Consider the following 19,035-nt stretch of genomic DNA (forward strand, 5'->3'; position numbering starts at 1 on the left):
TGTTGATGAACGTGTTTTTGACAAAGATGGATGATTGATTAACACTGGATGATGTTGATCGAAGATTTAATTGAAGAAATCTGGATGATCGTTGAAGGTTGGAGAAGAAGTTTGGATGATGAACGATCAAGTAGTAATGAATTTGAATTGTTATCAAATTATCCACAGTTACGTATCTGTGTTTGAAAGATATCATATCATATTTACAAGTTTGCCACCGTGTATTTTATGTTAAGATGCTAATTAAATGATTGACTGAGAATGATTTCCCCATTCTCAACCTTTTTTTCTCAATTGAACTCTCCTCTCTCTCTCTCTCTCTCTCTCTCTCTCTCTATATATATATATATATATATATATATATATATATATACACACACACACAATGCATGCACACCGGACCCACAGTATAAAACTGGATCCCCCCCCCCTCGGGTCTACAGTCATCAGACTGGATTGCCCCTGGACCACAGTCATCATAATGGATTGACCCCAACCTACAGTTATAGGATTGGATTGCCCCGACTCACAACACACGACTGGATTGCCCTGGGTTTGTTAACCTACAACATAAAGTCGTACCACCTCAACCTAACTGCACTATGTCGACATATGCAAACAAACAAACAATAACTAACAAATACAGGTAATCATATAGATCTATAAATCTAACAGATCACTACAGTATACTAACATCCTACACACAATGACACATATTGCAGTACAAAGTATAGTGAGAAAATTCACCTCGCAGACTAGCAGACAAACAACACAACTCTCACAAATCCAAAACATGTACTACTGGTTACCTATTTAATAATCAGGAACCAAGTTCTTAAACTACAGCCCAATATCCACTAGTTGACCTAGATTCAAAGTTGGTCAAAAGTCAATGGTCAACCTCCAGTCAACCTACACTCAACTAGCATGCAGCTCTACGCTCAACATAGGGCTCAAGGCTGCAAAATGGGAAATTTCAGAGCTATGCTCAACGTATAGAAAATTACGCTCCGTGTAGCCACCTGATGTCCAACTTTTCATAAATTCTTAAAACAGAAGGTCAGCTCCCCATACTTTCAGATCTGTACCAAATGGACGTCTTAATGGATAAAATCTCTGACTTTATCCATTTGCATGGTCACAAAGAGCACAAAAACAAAACCTAGGTCCAGAAAGCTATCTATTGCTCAAGAACTAATGCATGGATAGATGAGAGTGACCAAGCTCTTATTTTTATGACTTAATAACCCTAAAAACGTCTAGAAAAGATACATAAATGGTCTAGAGTACCACATACTCATAAAGACCAAGATTATCGACATAAAAGCATATAAATCACAAGAACTAGATCTAACATGAAACATCATCAAGGTAGAAACTTTATACCTTATGGAGGATGATTACAAGATGAAAATTCCAGATCCACAAAGCTTGGAGCTTCCCAAGTGCTTCCCCAATGAATCTCTTCCTACAAATATGCACACAAAGCACTCTAAGTTCACAAACCTCTCACAAGATGGCTAAGGTTTTGAGGTGGCTGCTTAAGAGGTTGGAGGATGAGTATGAAGAGGGCCTTAGATCCTTTAAATAGGGCTCATAACCCAACCGATTAGGCTTTTGGTGCTACACACCTACGTTTAACGTAGCTCAACCTACGCTCACCGCAGGTTACTAAACCCCCACATCCAATCTCCCACCTACGCTCAACATGGGGGACTATCCTACACTCAACGTAGGGTAAAGTTCATGAAATTAAACTTTAAACTAAATAATAATAATATCTGCTAGGATCGGGTGTTACAATTCTCCCCACTTAAACTAGATTTTGTCCTCGAAATATCCAAATGCAAATAGATTTGGATAGTGCTCATGCATCTCCACCACGGGCTCCCAGGTCCACTCAAAACATGAGTTTTTAATAGAGGATTATTTAGGTTAGATAATCTTAAACAAGTTAAAATATATGTGACAAGTATTCCATACATATAAAGAATGATGAAATCCGAATTCGTATGAAGAAGTTATGCTTCTTCGAAGTTTCACGACTAAACCAGCACGACTCTGCGTATCGTAAAAACTAAATTTTTGATAAATTACTTTTTGGCCTTAGTGATCTAAATAAAAGTCTTAGAAGTCGTTAAACCGAGAGCATGCATATAAAGAACATTCAAATATGACTTCGTAAGAGGAAGTTATGATTTTTTGAAGTTTCATTGCAGTAGTGTGTGCACAGAAATCGAATTCTGGAATGCTAAATTATTAGGAAAACTAATCTAAAACGAGAATCAAAGATCTCTTCAATAGGAGTCTGTCGATATAGAGAACATCGAGAACGGAGTCCATATGTAGGTGTTACAATTTCTACAACGATTTATAACGGCCTAAGCCTATCAAAAATATAATTTTTTTGATAGAGTGAGAATTAACTATTGAGGTCTAAAAGAAAGTTGTAGATATCGTTGAGAGATTTCCAGGGATATAAAGAACGTCAAAAACGTATCTCGTATGAAGAAGTTACGCCATTTTAAAAATCTAGAAAAACGCGCGATGAGTTGGCACTGCGAGAGAGCACCACGTGGCAATGTTGGGTGGTCGAACTCTCCGAGAGACATGGTGATGTGGCTCCACAACGTGGTAACATGTGGCACCATAGGAAGGTGACACATGGCACCTTCTATAAGAGGCGTATGTGGACCACCGATATCGCGACACGTGGCACGAGCCAAGGGGAGCGACATCACAAAAGCGCACGACGTGCACTCTAGATGCACATGGCGCACCTGGCAAAATCGTCTATAAATAGTCCATGTCTTAGAAGCTCCTCACATTCAGCCCCTAGAGCCACTCTCTCTCAAATCTCCCTCCTGTAGACCCTTTTTCCTTGAGTTTCTGGTTTACGGTGAAGCCCTATGCACCCCTAAGTGCTCGACTAGCTGTAACCTTCGAGTAGGAGATCCCGAGTCAGTTTTCTACCCACTTAGTTTCCGGTTATCATCAATAACCTTTGTAAGTTATGCTACACTTAGTTTATGTTAATTGTAACTTTTAATTATAATCATAGTCGTTATTATGAACCTATAATTAAGAACTATCAATAATTCCAATTTATATTACTGATTGATCTACTTACGAGAGAGGTGACTAGAATGGTCATGTTATATTGGTTGTTGGATTTCAGAAAGGTGACACGTCGAAATGGTCCTGCCTCCCAACTGTCCTTCCTGGCTGATCCTTATTTGATAGAACTATTAATATTCATTGGAATGATTGATAGGTCTAGAATATCAATAGAATCGTTAGAATAAGACTATTAAATAATGATACTAGGTCATGTCAAAGGAAAGGTCAAGTGCTTGAAGTGAAGTGCTGCCCAAATTTCAAATCATCACTTTAACAAGTGAGTGCATAGTTACCTTAATCTTACACATAGTATCACACCCTGCCCAGCCGTTGGCGGAAACACCGGGTAGTGCGACGTAGGAATAATTAGATCTCTGCAACAGGCACAATCAAACACAAAGGTATATTTTAAACATTTATTTATTATTGATTTTTGAAGGATTACATTGTCTTAGGGACACCCACAAACTCCTAAAATAACTATACTAAACTTCAACAACTTCCTTGCAAACTTCCTTTATACTTGGGGGACACTCTTCCACACTCATCTTCCTGAAAATACATGTATTTTGAAAGTCAACATAATGTTGGTGAGTGTACAAATTTTTATTTTTGAATTCCTTTAAGAATACGTTTCTTTTGCGAAAACATTTCTTATTTATTTACCTAGCCTTCTATCTTTTAGGGTATATTTTATTAATCTTAAATTGCTATCTTTTCAGGATATCTAGCGATCCTAACGTAATTTAATTAGGATTATCTTTTGTTCACCCTAATTTACTATCTTTTAAGGATTTCTAACGATCCTAACGTATTTTAATTATCATACTAGGCGTCCCTAATGGTAATCTAAGCTCTAAGACAATTTTTAATATATTAGCGTGAGCCCCTATAATCGATACTACGACCGTAAATGTACCCCTAATCACGACGCTTCATCAGACGTCGAATAGTAACTTATATGGAAGGTATCCTGTCGGGATTGTAGCTAGCAATCACAAGTGGGGTTGTCATGGCCCCGTATAGATCTATACATAACTTCCTAACTCTCGCAAGATTAACGATTATAGGTATTGGGGATGTGCCGAATTTAATCAAGGCTTTTGGATGAATAACCAACTCACTAACACATTAACCCTAGGCTTTTATCTTTTATATTTATCATAATTACCCCTATATATATATATATATATATATATATATATATATATATATATATATATATATATATATATATATACACTATCTTATAAAAGAAATCTTATTATTTCTAAAAATAGATTGAATATAATAATATTATTTTTTTAAGACGTCCAAACCCTTAAGCTAATAGTACAACTAACTATCAATAAAATAATATTAAATTTGAAATCATCTAAATTTTTAAACTTAATGTACAATCACCAATGCATGAATTTTGACTAAGCTGTTTAATCCCAGGTTATAATCCTTAAACATTGGCGATTTATCTAAGGAAGTCGATCTGACCCTCTTTCAGCCAATTTAATCGGTCAACAATCATAACGGACTTTTAAATCCCTTTATCACATTATCTCCTCCATTTAATGGAAAACCCCTAGATGTTGGAATTCACCAGCAACACAACCGCACAACTTCGTCACCTCCATAATCCACCACCATTGAAACCTTAGACGTCACTTTGCCTCCTTTCGCCTCAAACCACCCACAGTCGTGCATGCTTCACCTTCTCTGTCACCTACCTACTTCTCGCAAATTAACCTTAACCATGAACAGTATGACCACCAACGTAGGCACTCTGCCTCTTTCCGTCTATCATCGCCACCCTGCAGATACATCGTCGATAACCTTCAACCGTCCACAACCTAGAAAAAAGAGCGAGGAAGCTCCCCGTCTCTTCATTTTCACGTCTCTTCGTTTCCCTCCCCTATTAAAGCGAAGAAGCCCTAAGTTTCAGTTAAATTTGCCTCTGCATCGTAACACCGCACATATCTTACCGCCTGCTGCCTCCAACACTATCGTCATCCTCCTCTATCTCTCTCAGAAAAGCCCTTAATGCCGCCATCATCCTGATCTTAAGTTCTTAACCATCATGAAAATCTTCAAGGTTTGGAAGAAGATGTTGAAACCTAAATGGAAAAGAACACTTTAAATCATAAAACCTAGTTTCTCCACCGTCGAACCATCTTCTCCATCTGTTATTTTTGTTGTGATGTTGAATGGTATGTTAACTTTCTTCCATATATTCCCCACGTTCTATGGCTCTGATTATTGATGCCTTTTCGATTTCTATGTATTTGAACAAATTCCAACTTCCGTGGTTTCTTCCATAAATGGCACAGTTTTTGTGATTTTGAGGTGCTGAGTAAACCCATTCTTAGCTTCTGATTGTTCTTTATGTTTGTTGAGGTTGCATGAAAAGCCTTTACTCAAATTTGATTTGAAGCTTAATTTAACCATTATTTTGTAGTCGTTTATTTCTGAATAATAGGTGGTCATGAACTTCAGATTGCTCTCTGTTGAGAGAGATAATTAGTAAATCGCCAAATTAAAGGTACTATTTACATATTCATATATTTTCTGATATTTTTTACCATTCCAAAATTATTTTATATCTTAGATTTGACCACTAAGTTTTGTGTTGGTGTTAAATGGGTGCCTATGGGAGACATTAATGAGGTATGAAACTTGAATATTACTGAATTTTTACATGGAAGTGTATGTATGTGGACTTTTATTTTCTGTCATAAATCTGATCATTGATTTTTGTATATGGAATTGCATGTATGGAAATCTGTATATTATTGAATGTGGTATGGAAGCATGATTCCTTGGTGGTGTTTGGTAGAAAAATGGTTGGTTAGGTTGAATCATGCTTCAATATACACCATTTTCACAGCCTCAAACAACTACCCTCTGTCATTCAGCATCTAGAGTTTGCACATCTGCTATACATCAAGCATCATATTACCTATCTACACTCATCAAGAAAAAATAAAATCACAAAAGCAAAACAACAACATCAACAAAAAGTGAGTTTATCATCTTCTGAACTTGCTATGTATTTCAAATGATTTAATATCATAGCCTTCTATTTTGTGTTTTTATTTTTGTTTTTATGTTCTAATAATTTTTCACATAAATGAACAAGTTTAAGTTTTGATCGTTTTTGTATGATTAACTAACCTTCATCCTTGCTCTTTTGAGATCAAAGTTGTCCATGGACTGTTAATGAAGATACAAGTATGCATTTTGTCTATTTATCAAAATTTTCCTTATTTTATTTTACTTTTTAGTTTCATAATGTATTTTCTTTGTAGTACCCCATAAAAGTGCAAATAGAAATCATCAATGGCTTAAAGGAGGAACTATGTTTTTGTTTTGAAGGTGTCGTGGGTGTTGTGGACTACACAAACCATGATGGCATGAAATATATTGTAATTGTTTTTTTTCCTTCACATGTATATGTATTAAATTTGGAGCTGTAGTTTTTGTAATAACTTTGTATCAAATTTGCATATGATTACGGAAATTGGATGGCTTCCAGTTTTGAAATGCATTCTCATTTATCCCTTCATTTACATGTATGATTTCTATTAATATGCTAACTGTTTATGTTTATGTATAGATGATTTCAACTAATGCGTAAACTATTAAATATGCACATGGTACAATTGAAATTTTAATTGGTGAATTTGTTGAAGTTTAAATGAGATTTAATTTCTGATTTTTGAAACTTTGTTATAGTTGCATGGGACTATGGATTTCTATCTCTTTCAGATTGTTACCACCCTTAATTAAGTAATTTTATTAGTTATAATGCTTATAAATTACCGTATGGTGGTCCTATTGAAATTATGTCATTGATTTTACCTTTAAGTTTCATTGAACATTTCACTTTTGTGGCTTATGATTTCAAATGTGAATACGAGGTTGATAATGTAAAAATTTGAGCTCAAATTGTTGCCGAAAATGTTTATATATATGTTTGTCAAAATGTTTTTTTTCCTGCCATTTTGATATATTTCTATTTTTATGTTTGTGTGATATTAATATGTTATTAAAATTGAAAATAGTTTCATATCTCATATTAACCAGTTTTTATGTTGTTGTATGTCATTATCTATCACCTCCAATGGAGCAACATGAAACTGTGAGGAGAGATGAGGTAGGGGATAAAGAGTTTAAAATATATACGATGATCATGGGAAGCTTGATTACACGAGACCACGTGGAAGTTTTTGGAAACCGACTACATTAAATACATCAAAAGTCATTTGAAATTCAAAATCCTTTTCTTTTAGACCGGCGATACATACACTATGTAACTTACTTCTAAATTACACTATTATTTTAAGTGACGTGACTTTAACATTTATTAGTTTTCATTCATCTTTTGAAGCATTATGTGTTACTTAAATATGTTTCCGAAATAAAACTAATCACATTAAGGTAACTATTCACCAAAATTAAACTATTTTCCGCCTACAAAAGGAAAAACTAATTGTAGACTATAAATTATTTTTCGAAACAAAACTAATCGTCATGTGCCGCATTGCATGAGTGCCCTACTACATTAGTTTTTTACCAACAATATTAGGATTATTTACAACAAACGTAGGAATTTTTTTTAAAAAAATATGGGGTTATTTGTTTTTGACATAAAAAAAGGGGGTTTTGTAGAGAAAAAAGGTCTTTTGAGTACTAAATTGAGTTTTCTTTTTTTATTTTATTTTATTTTTTTATAGCGAAATTGAGTTTTTTAAATATATAACCAGTTATAGCATTTTGATTTTAGTTTATTTAACCAACCCAATGTAGCCTTACACTTTCAAACTTTTTTTAACTAACCAAATATAACATTGCATTTTGAAGAACTTAACAATTTCAGTTTGAAATGTTGACGGTCGATAGTTTCCCATCCCTCCGGAGACCCTAAATAAACCCTAGAATCTAAACTTCGAAACAATAGATCCAACATATAAAAACACTTATCCAACATACACAAAAACGACTAACAAATTATATTGTTCGTCGAAAAGAAAACGGACTGATGAATTGAAACTAATCATTGTCCACCGAAAAGAAACTAATTGTCGAAACAAACTATTCACATCCCGCTGCTTTGCGCGGGTAAACGACTAGTATGTATATATATATATATATATATATATATATATATATATATATATATATATATATATATATATATATATATATATATACACACACACACACACATATCACACTATCTTTGTATATACCTCTCCCGAGTATATATCATCAAATGATTTATGTGTGTGAGTGTGTCTATATATATATATATATATATATATATATATATATATATATATATATATATATATATATATATATATATTAGTAGGATACACGCGCGATGCGGCGGCACGACATAGTTTTTTCGGCGATTAGAGTTTTTTCAGTAGGCAGTTTCGGGACAAAAATAAAAATATGCGATAAAAATATTGACAAAAATAAAAGTACGTGTATTCTCATAAATGACTACATTACTTTCACTTAAAAAATATAATAAATATATTGTTTTATTATATTTAAAACATATCGTTAGGTTTAGTATTTAGAATTTGCGTTTAGGTTTATATATGCTTGAACATTTGTATTTTAAATTTGATATTTATTATTTAAAAGCATAAAGATATTTGATAATCTTATAAATTTTGAACAGTGCCGTTTTTAGACCGGAGGGAGTGGTGTCACACTCTCTCATGAAACCGCAGTAACAAATAGGTGTCACCTCACCCTTTACCACAAAAATGTGGTTTCATACCTAATCAAAAGAGTGGTGTCACACTTGGGTTGTTTATTTATTTATTTTAAATAAAAAAAACCAATCACAAAGCTTGTAAGAGTGCACCATTGGAGTGTCGTAGTGCGGTCTCTACTACACCCAAACCGTGGTCAGGGGCGGTGTTTCGTCCTAAGTGGCACCGGAGGTGCGGTCTCTACCGCGTTAACTTTCATAAAAACACACGAAAAAATTGTATTTGCTATACTATGCACTAAGTGTTTTATAAAAACGTTAACTTTCACATACCCTATGAAGAAAAGTGTTTTGAATATTATAAAATATAGTGCCATTACATTTTAATTAAAATCCTTATAATTGTATACATTAACGAAAATACTATAGATTAATGATTGTATTCTTCTTAAAAAAAATAGACATTGGATTAATAAAAAAAGTCATATAATATATATTCAGTTATTATTTATAAAAATATATATAACTTTATTTAATGTTGTGAATATATAAATATCACTTAACTATTTAATTTATCATCATTTTATAGTTTTTAGTAAAATATATGATAATTAAATAATAAATAGATATAAAATATACATTGCAGTTTTACTTAGGGGTCGTTTGATAGTTGCTGACTGGGTTAGAAGCTGACTGGGTTAGAAATGTTGACTGAGTCCATATCTGACTGAGTTTATGCTGTTTGATTATTTATCTGAATGGTTGTGCTGAATGAAAAAGATGACCATATTACCCTTGCGTTGTCTCGTGTGCTAAATAAAATAATTATAAAAAATGACCATATTACCCTTTTATCTGTCATGTCTATTGTAAAAAGAAAAAAAAAATAGCTAATCATCCACATAACACACATTTACAAATAAATCAAGCATAAATTTTAACAGCACATACAACATAAATTTTGATTTCATACAAATAAATTTTGATCTCATAAGCATATAACACTTTCTTATCTTAACAAAATTCACAGGATCAAATATGATTATAAGTTTTTAGTCCAAGATTTGGGTGTAACCTATTAGTATTAAATTTCTCTAGAGCATTTTGTCAAACACATTGTGTGCACAACTTATCTCCTCCCTTTTCTAGCAGATTTTAGAGTGCCATTGCTTCAAAAATAGATTTACAAACAAATGCAGATTCAAGACCATTTGAAACAAGACAATTGAATCAAATCAAGCTTCGATATCTTCAAAACCAGTAGATTGAGAGCACTTGGGTAAATTCATAAAAAAAAGCAAAAAAAAAAAAAACACTGCAGAAAACGTTACCTGCAGTAGAGATGTGTGGTCGTCGCCGGTGCAGAGGAGTCGCCGACGCTGTGTAATCGTCGCCGGAGAAAATGGCGCAGGAGGTGAACTCGTGGTAGAAGTTGTTGGCGATGGAGGCGATCAGCAGCAGCAGGTGTTGGGGATCGACTTTTGTCTAGGGTAATGGCGAAGGAGGGTGGAGGCGAGCAAGGACAAAAAAACGCGTACACTTCTTATTTTCAGTCAGGAGGTTTTTTTTTTGCTTACCGGGTAAGTGGAATGGCTGACCGAGGGAAATTGGAATGGCTGACCGAATCAGCTATATTTTGTAATTATCAAACAGCTGACTACTGACCGAGTCAGCAGTCAGCACTGACCGGACCCGGTAAGTTAAAATCAAACAGGCCCTTACTTATTTTATATATATATATATATATATATATATATATATATATATATATATATATATATATATATATATATATATATATATATATATATATATATATATATATATATATATAGAGAGAGAGAGAGAGAGAGAGAGCTAGGTTCAAATGTTTTTAGCAAGTATTGTGTGCCTAAATGCACCAATGAGAATTCAAGAAATAATAAACAATTAAATAAATCATTTAAGGGTATTTTGGACCTTTTGTACTTTTAATTAAGGAAATCATTTAATTGAATCTTGCAGTTAAGGAAATAAAATAAGTATATTTGATCTAGTCTCTCTCTTAAATACTGTCTAATAAAACCTTCAAAATCCTCAAACCCTTTTTACTCCAAGTTCACCAACCGGACCACCAGGTTCAATCCTCTGCCCACTCTGCCGCCATGGAAACGTCTTCTACAAGAAGCTCACAACCACAAAACCGCTTCCCCAAACGTTGAAATCCACCTCATCCCTCTTATGCTGCTCGTATTCTTCAATGGCGGAGACCAATGATAGAATTGCAATTGAAACGACGGGATCAACACCATCACCATTGACAACAATTTCACCCCTTCTTCGTCAAAACATCGTCGGCCATATAAATCTCCAGTCAATCGCCGACCAAAAAACAAATGTGAAATATCGTTTGTAAGTGATTTCTAACATCCAGTATGTTTTTTCATTTGATTATTGGTATACCAATCATGAGTATCAATCACGATGTTATAAAAGTTAATTATGAATTCGAATTTTTCTCTATTTGCTAGTCCCCAAAATACCTACGTGATTTACAATTCGCTGTGGTTTTTTTATTGATTATTGGTAATACCCAGAAGAATTATCAATCACAATTTTGTAAAATTGATTCTGAATGTGAAAGTGATTTTGGGTTTATTAATGGATTTTCAAAATTAATGGATGCATCTTCTTTTTGAATTTACCTGTTGTGCATTACTTAGGTTCTTAGGATTTCATTCTTCCACTAACATCAGGTAAGTTCAATTTTATTGATTACATGATTGCCATTTTTATTGATTGCTTTCTGATTCTTATTACTAATTGAATTTTGATTCTTCTTGCTAATTGATTGTCTAGTATTTTGCTTATAGGTGGTTAATTTTTGTTACTGGAGTTTTCGACCCGTAATTGAATTTTATAAAATGTAAAAAATTTATGTGTACCTTCCTGGTTCTTGGTAATATGGAAAAGAAAAAAAAAACATGAAAAACGATAGTATATTCTAGCAGAATGTATTCTGCCAGAATGTAAAAGATGTTAATATGTGTAGTTATGTTATTTTGGTGTTTTTATTTTATAAAAAAAAGATGTAAATTCTATTAGAATAGAAGTTATGTTATATTTTAGCAGAATAACTAGTAATGCATGTTGTTAGATTACAATTGTTTGATGTCTACTAAATTCTATCAGAATTTATACTTATTATTCTTTTAGAATGCTCCGAATTTTTTAATATTAGAAAGTTGATTATATTTTTTTTTTGTGGATTTAGGTTTTGAAAAGACTGTCATTGATGTGGAAAAGGAGAACAACATGGAGAACTAGAGTGTATTCTTGCAAAATGTATTATGCTAAAATGTATAAAGTGTTTCTTAACAATAATATTATTTTGGAATGGATTAGTGTTTTTGTTAGATTTTTATGTTTTTTTCTTTTTTAACCATTTTTAGTTTTAATCTTTAAGAATAAATGTAATCTGTATTCTTTAGAAAATGTTATTCTTGATAATGTGTTGTATAATTCTTTAAGCGTGTTTAATATAAAAAGTATCTTGAATGAAACAATATTCTGCAAGAATAAAACCGCAAATATATTTACTAGTATATTGTTGACTTTTTGTCATTCTGACAGAATAAAATCGGTTATTATTAAAAATAATATTAAAATTTAATTAGAATTAATTTAAAAAATTCAGATTTTTAAAAAATAAGAGAATTAATGATCCCTTAAAATCCGAAAATTTCCTTTTTTAAAATAGGTTAATTGACCAAAATACTCTTTTGCTGAAATTTGTGTGATTATATGATACATGTTACCCTATGGTAATATCATAGACCCTCAGATCATGATTGTTGATTTTATTCATCCAGTGGTCCAGATCTGTGCATTTTGGCACAAAAACAAAATAATCTAACTCTATATATATACATATATATATATATATATACTAATGTTGAAGTGCCACATAAACAGTTCTTGGATATGATTGGTTGGAATTTTTTTTTTTCTCTTTTCTATTTCTGGTCTACTTTTCCTTAATTTTATTTTTGTTTGGCTTTTTTTTGGAGATAGTGGATTACACGTGGTGTGTGAAGTCCACAGATACCGTCTACGTGTCGGTATTACTCGGTTCTTCTGTTGAGTCAGCTGATTTCACCGACCCTTACCCCCAGTTTTCCTTCTGTTTTCTTCACCGCACCGTCCACCCACACTCAGTCTCCTCCCTCTTTAGCTACCCCCCCCCCCCCCCCCCGACACCGTTTCGAGCCCTCATCTTGATTTCGGTATGATTTTGTTTCCATTTGGGGTTTGCTTTGGACTTCCATCTTCACCGGTCTTACTATTTTCTTTTTTTATGTTTGATTTAGGTTTCCGCCTTCTCCGATTCAACATCAATTACAAAGTTCTTCAACGGTCGATGGTTCTTTTAAATCGATTGAAGCTTCTTACGATATCGACATTTAAGCATCGCCCTTCCAGCGACACATACAACCGCAAAATCGAGAATCGACCCTCCGATATTTTACGTTGCAGTTGGGGAAACCAAAAGTATGTTTTTTGTTTTTTTCCAACTTTTTCATGATTGAAACTACAGATTATTGTGTTTTTGATTTTTTTTTTTTTTTTTTTTTTTTTTTTTGCAAGATTGAAGCTACAACTTTCAATCGAACGTTACTTTTGAAGGTAAAAACTTATTCACTGGCGTCTTCAAATTGTTTCGTGTTTTGTGTGTGTGAGTGTCTGTATGTTGATTCAATTATCCTGATTCTAATATCGTGTTTTGCCTGTTCATATGTATCCAGGACAGCCCACGTTTGCAGGCGTACTCCTGACTCTCATCTGCTTTTAACCTTCGCACCAGCAAACGACTTCTTATGGTTCTTCTTTCATCTTCTCTTAATTGTTTCTATTCAGCTTCTCTTATTTGTTTCTAAATTGATATTGCCTTGAGGGTTTTCAGTTTAAGTGTTCTAATTTGATCCTATTGAATTTGCCACTGATTCAGGTTTTGATTTATTCTGTAAAATCCGGTGCATCTGCCTTACCTTGTGTTGTTCTCATTGGTTCCTATGATAACTTAATTCTCTTTAATGTGTTGATCAATTATTTATGATAAAATTTTGTTTTTGAATTTATTTTACAGAACCAATCTTTAACTGTGAAGTTTGCTGATCTGGGAAGTGGGAACATATATGTTGAATAAAAGACTCCAAATCGACAGATTTGGATGTCTTCACCTGTCAGGTACCAACCAACTCCCATATTCATATGTGTTTCATTAGAAGACCAAACTACCCTTCGTATAAGAAATGGTTTACAAATGATACTCTATGATTGATTACTTCTTAGATTATGTATGTTTGTCAATTGGTTACCTTTTGAATGATTACTTCAAATCTGTGAACTGGTTATTAGAATATTTATTTTATGAAATTGATTCTTCTGGGCTTAGATGGCTTCAGATTTAACAGTAATATATATTTAGTTGGGATGCATATTACCTGTTTGATAAAATGCCTGATCTAAAAGAGTTTCAAAAACTTAAATTTCCATGAAATCTTCAATTATATGTTTTTTATTTATTTATTTGTTCGAACAACTTTCCAAAGACATATATAGTCGTTTAGTTTATTGATGACCTCAAAACCATAAAATGAATTCGTTTAGTTTTATAAAAGATCACAAAAGCACATAATGTATATAATTTTTTAATGCACTGTATTAATTATTGTATATATTTTCCATTATTTCCTTTTCATATACCACCAAAATACTCATTTCATTCTTGAAGCTATAATACCCAGTTTTGGTAATTTGATAGGCAGTGATTACGGTTTTCATTTCCCAATTATCTAGGATCAAATAAGTTATTGATTGCTGACATAAATGCGTATTATTTAACTTTTCATAGCTTTAATCAATTGATGATCATAATTTTCTGATTTGACTTTGATTCATCATAGGTGAAATAAAGTCCCCAAAACTACCCCTTGCATTTAAAATATTAGAAAACAACCCCTTTTCACAATCACTTTCATTTTCTTGTCCATATTTGAATCTTTAAATGTCTCCAGGGAGTAAGTGTTGTATACATAAAGATTTTTTTTTGTTGGACCGAATAATTTGTATTAATGTGAGTTAATAAATGACCATTTTTCCCTTCTGCCACTATCTTGATGTGTATATCTTTCTTAAGAGTCGATGGTGTGGACTATTGGGCATTTATGATAAGGAAAAAGTTCCACTGCTGTATAGAAGGGATTGAATTAGATATTCATGTTTACTTTCTTTGTTTCCTAATTTCGTTGTATATGAGTTTTTCCATGATAATAATTTTATCAATATTAAAATTGCAACCCTTTGATCAATCTTACTATCTTTATTATTGGTTGCCTTATACTGCAGGTTGGAAACATGCTTATCAAGAATAAGATTTGTCTCATAATTGACCATGTGATGTCATCAAGGTGCAGTGAGGATTTCAAACAAAGGGTAAAGAAGAATGATGTTATTTGTTGACAAATACGGTTTTCTAACCATCTCACACAAATTGCTTACTATCTACGCTAAAAAATGCAAACTTTTTATGTTATTTCCTTTACCAATTCTAATCCCGCAACGCGGGGTTCTTCTCTAGTTTATACATAAAATAGAGTATGCATATGTTTTTTGATTGATAAAAGTTAATTTATTAAAAGGCTTTTAAAAATGTTAACAAAAAAAATTGTTACAAGTTTTTATTAAATAAAAGTTAGTGGAACACTTGTAAAAAAATTAGATTAACAAAGGTCCTTGCATATTTTAGTAGGGATGAGCAAATGAACCGACCCGGCTGGAACCGGCCTGAATCGGACCCGGTCCGGGAACCGAAGTCAGCCGAAATTAAGAACCGAATCGGACCGCCGGTTTTACCGGTTCCGGTTCTTGCCGTATCTTCAATGTTGGAACCAGTCCTTGAGAAATAGCAACATACAGTTTCGGTTTTTGCCGATTCTACCGGTTCCGGTTCCTACCGTTTCCCGGTTCCAAAAATCCACAAGAATATCGTCCCGGTCCCGGTCCAACCGGTTCCATCGGGTTCCGGTTTCGGTACCGGTTCCAGCTGGTTCCCCGGTCCAAATGTTCATCTCTATATTTTAGATTATGTAAAAATATTTAATATTATTTTTATACTACAAAACTAATATCTACTATAATAAATGAAGATAATTTTGCAAAATGTCAATCTATAATAAGTTTTGACACTTGTCATTTTATAATATTTTTTAAATAAATAATATCCACATGTCAATTTATGTTTTTTTTTCAATTTTTAAAATTAGAAAGTCACATAATCTTATATTTATATATATAAAGTATCAAATGTAATAGTAGATATTATAATAAATTGCAATTAATATGTTTCATTCTTTATTTCAAATTTTTAAAATTTTATTTTAAAAAACACTTACTATTTACATTTTAATAGTTTATTTTTCTTTAATCAACCCGTGTAATACACAGATTTTCCACCTAGTTTATACTAATATTCATAGATATTTAGATTATAGGGTGGAGACGAATAGTCACCTCCTTTCTCCTACTGCAAGACTTCACCACTACTTTTTTGAACTCTACAAAAATCTATTTCATACTTTTTATTGTTTCGTCTTTTCTTGTCAATATTTAAGTCTAGTTAAGACTTAAAAGCTAATTTACTCCAAATTTATATTTTAACAGAAATTTTCATTAAAAACAATGATTTCAATTGACGACGGTTGGTCTTGCAATTATATTTTAAAATTGTTGAATGTCAAAGCATATAAAGTGCAAAAAGCTAAACATCAAAATGTTTGTTATTACATAAAAATATTTATTCATTTACACTTGATAGAAAAATAGTAAAATGTTTGGGTTTTTCATTGAATATATACGTTTAATAAATACCTTTTACAAAATAATTAAAAAACACCATTTTATTTTAAACCTGTTACCGTTAAAAAGTAACACATTTTATATAAAACTCATGGCACGTGTTTCTCAACTTATGACTCATCCTTTTTTCCATCATTATCGAATTCGTTTATTATAAACCCTTGATTTTTTTACAAAAACAAAGTTTTTGTTGGAGCTCAGATATTCAAAAAAACAGAACACCACCCCATACATACATTTACATGTATTAAAGCCGTTTAGAGAAAGAATCAATGTAATATCTTAAATGCCTTTATATCTTGGTAACATCCATATACAACTAAGCATTAACTCATGAATATTATAATTTACAGTTATCCAATATATAACTTGAATAGCATTCATCCATGTTCAGTGAATAAAAAAACATACAAACAAATACTCAACTCGCATTAGACACACATGCGGATTCAATGTAGAGCCCGGGGTAGCCCTCAAAAATTTTCCAGGAGTGTAATACCTACGAGATGGTTTAGATCAAGTGTTACAACAGCTTTCTTCTCAATCCCTAGCTATGACAGCCAAGAGAGAGAACCTAGATTGATCTCGGGCTTTACAACCAAAAGGAAGGAAGTAATCGATATAATAGTTAAAGGGGAGGACATTTGAGAGATTAGGATAAATTACTTTCAAATATTCGAGTCTTGCAGTTGCTAAAACGCTAAAGAAACCCTGCTTAGAGAAGACAAAGACAAAGCAGTTTCCGAAAAAAGTCAGCTTTAGTCCTTGAAGATGCCCATTCCGACGGAATCTACCCTTAAACCGAAATTCTTTAGCAAACTGATTTATAGAATTAGCACAATACCCCCTTGGACATATCTTATTTATATTAAATAAATTGATTTATTTTAATATTTTAATTATTATTATTATTGTTATTATTTTTAACTATAAAAATAATAATAATGACATACCGAAAATCGAAACGGGCATTATACATATTCTTTGACTCTTAATGTCATCGATACCGTATTTAACAGCAACAACTTGGGTGTGGTTCATGTGAGATTTTATGATTAATGGTATTTTGATTTGCAATTGAGAATGTTAAGACCGAAAATGTAACTACTTGCTTTCTTCTTATTGAAATTGTGGTTTTTTAATTATATATTATGTGATTTTATTTTTTGGATACCCATTTACTTTGACCTTGCATCCGCCACTGATTAGACATTTTCAGATCTAAAAACTCAGACAAACCTGGATGGACCAAAAGGCAAAAAAAACTAAAGAATAAACATACATTTAATATATAACTTGAAAAGCATTCATCCATATTTGTCTTCATTTATCCATATTTGTCTTCATGGTTTCTGATTCAAGGATCTAACACATATATGCTTTCTAAAAAGCTAAATCGGTTTTGGTCTAATGGATCCAAACCAGATCCGCTCTGTAGAGATAGAGAGAGTTGTGATAGTTGTGATTTTTTTTAAAATATAGAAAAGGAGTAAGACAGTTGTGGGTGGTGGATGTGGTGTTTGTTTGGAGGATGGCTCTGATAGGGAGCCGGTGGTATAGTGACGGTTTTTAATGGTAATGGAATTGGTGATTGCTGGTGTCATGAGCTGATTTTGGTTGTTAAGGCCGGTTGAGGTTAGAAGCTATGAAGACCGGTTGAGGTTAGAAGTTATGAAGTCAAGTGGGGCTGGTGATTATAGTTGTATAGAGAGGGTTTTCTAAAGAGTAACGTGAATATTCAAATGAGGGTAAGTGGGATTTAAATATGAGATCGAAATCTATTATTTAAATGGTATCTACAAATATTGCCAATAAAGTAATCAATCCACACCACTCATATTTGATCTAATGGACTCAAATGCATCTCCTTGTTTTTAAGACTTTAGTCTTAAAATGTTTGGGTCCCACTATTATTTTTGCATTATAAATTAGTATATATATATATATATATATATATATATATATATATATATATATATCCTAATTGTGGTTATTTTAACAGGATATTTGGGCAGCGTAACAACTAAGTACAGTGCATATCCTAAATCTTGTCTGGCATAACTCCTAGGTACTAAGGTTTCCTAGGGATTTGGCCATTATAATATCTAGGTAATACCTACTCCTAAATTATCGGGCATTATGTCCTTTAGACACAGATCATAACTTAAATCTAGACATAGTATCTACAGTTATACTATCCTAAGGCATCTAGTTTATTATAAAATGACTTCATATTTATAAAATAAATGTTTTTATAAAATCATTTGTTAAGCATGTATTCCCCCCTGAAAGCATTT

The 19,035-nt window shown here is 32.5% G+C and overlaps 1 long non-coding RNA gene across 1 annotated transcript; it reads left to right on the forward strand.

Annotated features, from left to right (window-relative positions):
• The first annotated feature begins 13,067 nt into the window (after window positions 1-13,067).
• Window positions 13,068-15,465, forward strand: LOC145117312 (uncharacterized). Its single transcript, XR_013712600.1, has 6 exons — window positions 13,068-13,107; window positions 13,192-13,372; window positions 13,469-13,507; window positions 13,627-13,701; window positions 13,968-14,068; window positions 15,230-15,465. It is a non-coding gene; the product is annotated as an uncharacterized LOC145117312 (long non-coding RNA).
• The last annotated feature ends 3,570 nt before the right edge of the window (window positions 15,466-19,035 follow it).

The sequence above is a fragment of the Lactuca virosa genome, chromosome 5 (assembly GCF_052849685.1).
Source record: "Lactuca virosa cultivar CGN04683 chromosome 5, Lactuca_virosa_CGN04683_v6, whole genome shotgun sequence".
Classification (NCBI taxonomy): domain Eukaryota; kingdom Viridiplantae; phylum Streptophyta; class Magnoliopsida; order Asterales; family Asteraceae; genus Lactuca; species Lactuca virosa.